The sequence below is a fragment of the Oncorhynchus nerka genome, linkage group LG11, assembly GCF_034236695.1.
Source record: "Oncorhynchus nerka isolate Pitt River linkage group LG11, Oner_Uvic_2.0, whole genome shotgun sequence".
Taxonomy (NCBI): domain Eukaryota; kingdom Metazoa; phylum Chordata; class Actinopteri; order Salmoniformes; family Salmonidae; genus Oncorhynchus; species Oncorhynchus nerka.
Genome location: NC_088406.1, coordinates 68,240,255 through 68,248,646, shown reverse-complemented (window position 1 = coordinate 68,248,646; position 8,392 = coordinate 68,240,255). Strand labels below are relative to the sequence as shown.

General features: G+C 41.3%; 1 long non-coding RNA gene across 1 annotated transcript; it reads left to right on the top strand.

Annotated features, from left to right (window-relative positions):
- Positions 1–2,673, top strand: LOC135574058 (uncharacterized). Its single transcript, XR_010465165.1, has 2 exons — positions 1–78; positions 1,997–2,673. It is a non-coding gene; the product is annotated as an uncharacterized LOC135574058 (long non-coding RNA).
- The last annotated feature ends 5,719 nt before the right edge of the window (positions 2,674–8,392 follow it).

Below are 8,392 nucleotides of genomic sequence, written 5' to 3'. Positions count from 1 at the left end.
AGCAGCTAGCGTTACTTACTAGATAACGTTAACATCTATCCAAATCCTGTCTCCAACGCGAATTAAATATGATCTGGGGTAAGTATTTAGTGCTGTGCAGTTAAATTCGTTATATTTGGAATTCTATGGTTATTAAAATGTCTAAATTACAAACGCAAAAGTGAAAATTGTTCTTGGCCATATTTACTTCCGTTTAGCCTTTGGAATTTGGTTGGCGGATCGCATCCAAATGGTAGGTGCCTACACCGCCACCTACAGTACTGGAGTGTGAGGCCAGGCATACCAACATAAAATGCTATCTTTTAATTGAACCTTTATTTAACTAGTCAGTTAATTAAGAACAAATTCTTATTTACAATGACGGCCTAGGAACAGTGGGTTAATTGCCTTGTTCAGGGACAGAACAACAGATTTTTACCTTGTCAGTTCGGAGATTCGCCCAACGCTCTAACCACTAGGCTACCTTAATTAATCCTGGTCCTCTAAGAAAGTTACATATAGCCGTAGACACCTACACTCATTAAAAACCCATTACCCCATTCCACTACTTTTATGAAAACTTGAAATCAGCCCTAATTAATCGGCCATTCCGATTAATCGGTCGACCTCTAATTCAGACCACTTGACTTTTTCCAATTTTTTTTTCCATTACACCCTTATTCTAAAATGGATTTAATTATTTTTTCCCTCGTCAATCTACACACAATACCCCATAATGACAAAGCAAAAACAGGTTTTTAGACAAAAACAGAAATACCTTATTTACATAAGTATTCAAACTAGAGGTCGACCGATTATGATTTTTCAACGCCGATACCGATTATTGGAGGACCAAAAAAAAAGCCGCTACCGATTTAATCGGCCGATTTAAAAAAAGAAATTAAAAAAATAATACATGTATTTGTAATAATGGCAATTACAGCAATACTGAATTAACACTTATTTTAACTTAATATAATACATCAATAAAATCAATTTAGCCTCAAGTAGATAATGAAACATGTTCAATTTGGTTTAAATAATGCAAAAACAAAGTGTTGGAGAAGAACGTAAAAGTGCAATATGTGCTATGTAAGAAAGCTAACGTTTCAGTTCCTTGCTCAGAACATGAGAACATAAGAAAGCTGGTGGTTCCTTTTAACATGAGTCTTCAATATTCCCAGGTAAGAAGTTTTAGGTTGTAGTTATTATAGGACTATTTCCCTCTATACCATTTGTATTTCATTAACCTTTGACTATTGCATGTTCTTATAGGCACTTTAGTATTGCCAGTGTAACAGTATAGCTTCCGTCCCGCTCCTCCCTGGGCTCGAACCAGCAACACAACGACAACAGCCACCACACCGAAGCAGCGTTACCCATGCAGAGCAAGGGAAACAACCACCCCAAGGCTCAGAGCGAGTGAAGTTTGAAACGCTATTAGCGCGCGCTAACTAGCCAACCAGCCTCATCTCGGGAGCTGATAGGTTTGAAGTCATAAACAGCGCAATGCTTGATGCACAACGAAGAGCTGCTGGCAAAACGCAGGAAAGTGCTGTTTGAATGAATGTTTACGCGCCTGCTTCTGCCGACCACCGCTCAGTCAGATACTTGTATGCTCAGTCAGATTATATGCAACACAGGACACGCTAGATAATATCTAGTAATATCATCAACCATGTGTAGTTAACTAGTGATTATGATTGATTGTTTTTTATTAGATAAGTTTAATGCTAGCTAGCAACTTACCTTGGCTTACTGCATTTGCGTAACAGGCAGTCAGTCTCCTTGTGGAGTGCAACGAGAGAGAGGCAGGTCGTTATTGCGTTGGACTAGTTAACTGTAAGGTTGCAAGATTGAATCCCCCGAGCTGACAAGGTTAAAATCTGTCTTTCTTCCCCTGAACGAGGCAGTTAACCCACCGTTCCTAGGCCGTCATTGAAAATAAGAATGTGTTCTTAACTGACTTGCCTAAACTTGAAATCGGCCCTAATTCAAACCTTTTTCTATGACTCAGGTGCATCCTGTTTCCATTGATCATCCTTGAGATTGTTCTACAACTTGGAGTCCACCTGTGGTAAATTCAATTGATTGGACATGATTTGGAAAGGCACACACCTGTCTATATAAGGTCCCACAGTTGACAGTGCATGTCAGAGAAAACAACCAAGCCATGAGGTCAAAGGAATTGTCCGAAGACAAAGGTTCACCTTCCAACAGGACAATGACCCTAAGCACACAGCCAAGACAACGTAGGAGTGGCTTCGGGACAAGTCTCTGAATGTCCTTGAGTGGCCCAGCCAGAGCCCGGACTTGAACCCGACCGAACATCTCTGGGGAGACCTGAAAATAGCTGTGCAGCGACGCTCCCCATCCAACCTGACAGCGCGTGAGAGGACCTGCAGAGGAGAATGGGAGAAACTCCCCAAATACAGGTGTGCCAAGCTTGTAGCGTCCTACCCAAGAAGACTCGAGGCTGTAATCGCGGCAAAAGGTGCTTCAACAAAGTACTGACGAAAGGGTCTGAATACTTAAGTAAATGTGATATTTCAAATACATTTGCTAACATTTCTAAAACTGTTTTTCCTTTGACATTATGGGGTATTGGGTGTAGATTGTTTTTTTAATCAATTTAATCCATTTTAGAATAAGGCTGTAACTTAACAAAATGTGGATAAAGTCAAGGGGTCTGAATACTTTCCAAATGCACTTTATTTTGCGGAATTGCCCATTGCTGATATGCTGTACGTGTGTGAGTGAGATTTAAACATATACACACAATGAAAAGCTATTTGGCTTCAACTTTTCAAACAGCCATGGCAGTGCCACTCATTGTCTTCTATATACCAAGAGCCTTATGAAACCATTTTAAAGACAGAATAATACAATACAAAATAATAAAAGTGCAATTTATATTCAAATGGTATTATGGCAGCCATATTGGATTTTGTACCCATTGGATTTGAGGCAAAATACATGGAGGCCCTAAAGAAAATATTTGATGGCCTGACTAATTACAAAACTAGGAGCAACAGATAAAAAATCTTTCAAGCAACCTCAGAACCAAAATAATCTAATTTCGGTGTCCGAGTCCACTTGTTTAGAGCAGATTACAATAGCCACAACATAAAAAATAAACATGTAACTATGTATTTTTGTCAGGCAGGACCATATAGCACTGAATGAGAGCACATATGACTTGGAAAGTTGTCTATTAATCAGCTACCAAAAAGTAAAGCTTACATTCATATCTAGTCATAGTTGATATTTCCAACCTATTGTATCTCTGTGTTTACAGGTCTATATTTCCTAGATGCATTAAGATATCCTAATGCTGTTTGTTTGTGTATGTAGGTGGAACTACTGACTTGTGGGGGAGTTGAATGTGGGGGAGTTGACACTAGCCATTATTCATTATGCGCTAAAAGGCTAAACTGATCCTAGATCAGCACTCCTACTCTTGAGAGGCTTTGTGGATACGGGCCCTGACCTAATATCATTCAGACAGTGGGCTCACCTCAATGCTGCTCAGCTGGTTCCTCTGTGGGTTCAAGAGGTGGTGTTCCCCAGACCCTCATCCTTCACCAGCACTCTGGACCCTCCCCCTGGAAGAGACAAGTGATACAGACATACACTCCTTCAGGTACATACACATAGACACACACAGATAATAAACACACTTTCAACAAGGAGTGTTTACTCACCCCCACTACGTTTGAGTCCTATACTGTAGTTACAGAATGACTTCATTGTTGTTAAACCCATCATGGTGGACATAAATATGATGTTGTGGGTAAATATGAGTCAGCTATGATAAATCAAAATGAATCAGACAAACCTGACTAAACTATGTTGACGTGTACAGTAGGTGTTTGTTAGTGTGGGGGTATATTTAGTAAGTGTATATTGGTTATAAAGCGCTGTTGGATGTATGCAGAATAGGGTAAGATGTGATGTACACTAAAGAGTGTTTCAATGAAAAGTCAAATTTTTCTTTATTAATCATAAGTGTTACATACACAATATGAAAACTACGAATACACATCCCTCTGCGTGCCTGGCAGACATCTCAGATTAATGTTTGCCCAACACCTCAAGCTCAACAAGAAGGAGCTGCTCTTCCTCCAAGAGAAGCCCTGCTCACTCCAAGTCCTCTCCACCACAGTGTCCTCTCAGTGTGCAAAGAACCTTGGTGTGACCATGGACAACACCCTGTCATTCTCTGCAAACCTCAAAGCAGTGATTTGCTCCTGCAGGTTCATGCTCTACAACAGTAGAGTACAACCCTTCCTCCCACAGGAAGCGGCTCAGGTCCTAATCCAGGCTCTTGTCATCTCCAGTCTAGACTACAGCAACTCTGTTGGCTGGGCTCCCCGCTTGTGCCATCAAACCCCTGCAACTTATCCAGAACACTGCAGCCCGACTGTGTTCAACCTTCCCAAGTTCTCCATGTCACCCCCGCATCCACTACAAGACCATGGTGCTTGCCTACAAAGCAGCAAGGGGAACTGCTCAAACCCTACATCCCAACCTGACCATTCTGTTCTGCCACGTCTGGTCTCTTGTCTGTCCCACCCCTACGGAGAATCAGCTCCCACTCATCCCAATCAAAGCTCTTCTCTGTTCTGGCACCCCAATGATGGAACCAGGTTCCCCCTGAAGCTAGGACAGCAGAGTCCCTGCCCATCTTCTGAAATGTCTGAAACCCCATCTCTTTAAAGAGTATCTTAAATGAATCCCATCTTAAATGAAGTGTTCAAAAAAATCTAAATATTTTATATTTGAGATTCTTCAAAGTAGCCACCCTTCGACAGCTTTGCGCACACTTCACATTCTCTCAACCAGCTTCATGAGGTAGTTACCTGGAATGCATTTCAATTAACAGGTGTGCTTTGTTAAAAGTGAATTTGTGGAATTTATTTCCTTCTTAATGTGTTTGAGCCAATCAGTTGTGTTACGACAAGGTAGGGGTGGTATACAGAAGATAGCCCTATTTGGTAAAATACTATGTCAATATTAAGGCAAAACAGAGCTCAAATAAGCAAAGAGAAACGACAGTCCATCATTGCTTTAAGACATGAAGGTCAGTCAATACAGGACATTTCAAGAACTTTTAAACTGTCTTTAAAAAATCAAAATAAACATCAAGCGCTACGGTGAAATTGGCTCTCATGAGGACCGTCACAGGAAAGGAAGACCCAGAGTTACATCTGCTGCAGAGGATAAATTCATTAGAGTTTAGTGAGACTATCATTTGTTTTTCAACAGAACAATGACCCAACACATTGGGGCAGCAGGTAGCCTAGTGGTTAGAGCGTTGGACTAGTAACCGAAAGGTTGCGAGATGGAATCCCCCGAGCTGACAAGGTAAAAAAAAATCTGTCATTCTGCCCCTGAACAAGGCAGTTATCCCACTGTTCCTAGGCCGTCATTGAAAATAAGAATTTGTTCTTAAACTGACTTGCCTAGTTAAATAAAGGTCAAATAAAAAACACCTCCAGGCTGTGTAATGGCTATTTGAACAAGAAGGAGAGTGATGGAGTGCTTCATCAGATGACCTGGCCGCCACAATCACCTGACCTTAACTCAATTGAGATGGTTTGGGATGAGTTGGAGTGAAGGAAAAGCAGCCAACAAGTGCTCAGCATATGTGGGAACTCCTTCAAGACTGTTGGAAAAGCATTGCTCATGAAGCTGGTTGAGAGAATGCCAAGCGGGTGCAAAGCTGTCATCAAGGCAAAGGGTGGCTACTTTGAAGAATGTAAATTCCATATGTGTTATTTCACAATTTTGATGTCTTCACTACAATTTCTAGAATAGCACAAAACCTTGAATGAGTAGGGGATCCAACACATACATCCATACAGTTGAAGTCGGAAGTTTACATACACTTAGGTTGGAGTCATTAATACTTGTTTTTCAACCACTTCACAAATTTCTTGTTAACAAACTATAGTTTTGGCAAGTCGGTTAGGACATCTACTTTGTGCATGACACAAGTAACTTTTCCAACAATTGTTTACAGACATTATTTCACTGTATCACAATTCCAGTGGGTCAGAAATTTACATAAAAGCACAGTTGACTGTCGGGTCCTATATCGTCATAACCTGAAAGGCCGCTCCGCAAGGAAGAAGCCACTGCTCCAAAACCACCATAAAAAGCTAGACTACGGTTTGCAACTGCAAAGATTGTATTTTTTGGAGAACTGTCCTCAGGTCTGAGGAAACAAAAATACAAGTGCCATAATGACCATCGTTATGTTTGGAGGAAAAAGGGGGAGACTTGCAAGCCGAAGAACACCATCCCATCATGTTGCGGGGGTGCTTTGCTGCAGGAGCGACTGGTGCACTTCACAAAATAGATGGCATCATGAGGACAATTATGTGGATATATTGTAGCAACATCTCAAGACATCAGTCAGGAAGTTAAAGCTTGTTCGCAAATGGGTCTTCCAAATGGACAATGACCCCAAGCATACTTCCAAAGTTGGGGCAAAATTGCTTAAGGACAAAAATGTCAAAGGAGTGTCCATCATAAAGCCCTGACCTCAATCCCATAGAAAATGTGTGGGCAGAACTGAAAAAGTGTGTGCGAGCAAGGAGGCCTACAAACCTGACTCAATTACACCAGCTTTATCAGGAGGAATGGGCCAAAATTCACCCAACTTATTGTGGGAAGCTTGTGGAAGGCTACACGAAACATTTGACCCAAGTTAAACATTTTAAAGGCAATGCTACCAACTACTAATTGAGTGTATATAAACTTCTGACCCAATGAGAATGTGATGAAAGCAATAGAAGCTTAAATAAATCACTCTCTCTACCATTATTCTGACATTTCACATTCTTAAAATAAAGTGGTGATCCTAACTGACCTAAAAAAGGGAATTTTTACTAGGATTAAATGTCAGGAATTGTGAAAAACCGAGATTAACTGTATTTGGTAATGGTGGATAAACTTCAGACTTCAACTGTATAAACAGATTTAGGCTTATATCTACAAGGTCTGGATGCAATATTCTACCCAGGAATATTCAACACTGAAATCTGTTACTCTAGTTTTTCAATTTAAAGTTTTATTATTATTCTTGTTTTTCAATCATCCATTAAAACACATTCCACATTCACAGATGTGACAGGCTTAAAAAATAAAATTTAAATATATAATAATAATAACTCAAATAAATAAAAAAAAATTTAAAAAATGTTTGGTGTATATATACATACACTGCTCAAAAATAAAGGGAACACTTAAACAACACAATGTAACTCCAAGTCAATCACACTTCTGTGAAATTAAACTGTCCACTTAGGAAGCAACACTGATTGACAATGAATTTCACATGCTGTTGTGCAAATGGAATAGACAACAGGTGGAAATTATAGGCAATTAGCAAGACACCCCCAATAAAGGAGTGGTTCTGGAGGTGATAACCACAGACCACTTCTCAGTTCCTATGCTTCCTGGCTGATGTTTAGGTCACTTTTGAATGCTGGCGGTGATTTCACTCTAGTGGTAGCATGAGACGGAGTCTACAACCCACACAAGTGGCTCAGGTAGTGCAGCTCATCCAGGATGGCACGTCAATGCGAGCTGTGGCAAGAAGGTTTGCTGTGTCTGTCAGCGTAGTGTCCAGAGCATGGAGGCACTACCAGGAGACAGGCCAGTACATCAGGAGACGTGGAGGAGGCCATAGGAGGGCAACAACCCACAGCAGGACCGCTACCTCCGCCTTTGTGCAAGGAGGAGCACTACCAGAGCCCTGCAAAATGACCTCCAGCAGGCCACAAATGTGCATGTGTCTGCTCAAATGGTCAGAAACAGACTCCATGAGGGTGGTATGAATGCCCAACGTCCACAGGTGGGGGTTGTGCTTATAGCCCAACACCGTGCAGGACGTTTGGCATTTGCCAGAGAACACCAAGATTGGCAAATTCGCCACTGGCGCCCTGTGCTCTTCACAGATGAAAGCAGGTTCACACTGAGCACATGTGACAGAGTCTGGAGACGCCGTGGAGAACGTTCTGCTGCCTGCAACAGAGATAAATGAAACTGGGAGATAGCATGGGAGCATCTGAAATAAATAGTTCAGTCTAGGGAGGATGTTCATACGGATGACATTAATTCTTCCTACTAAGCTAATTGGGAGGGAGATCGTTCTTGATTCGATCCAGGAGTGGAAGATAATTTTCCTTGAAAAGGCTATTCAGATCTGGTGTTATGAAGATCTCGAGGTATTGAAACCCCTGTGTCTTCCATTGGAAAGGACATAGTGTCTTCATAGAGCTGGTGAGTGTAATATTGAGAGGGCAGACAGTGCTCCAGAAAGCTCCACTCCATCCTGTCAAACGCCTTCTCAGCATCCAATGAAGCCAGCAGGACAGGGGTCTCTCTCCAGATATCTATCAGT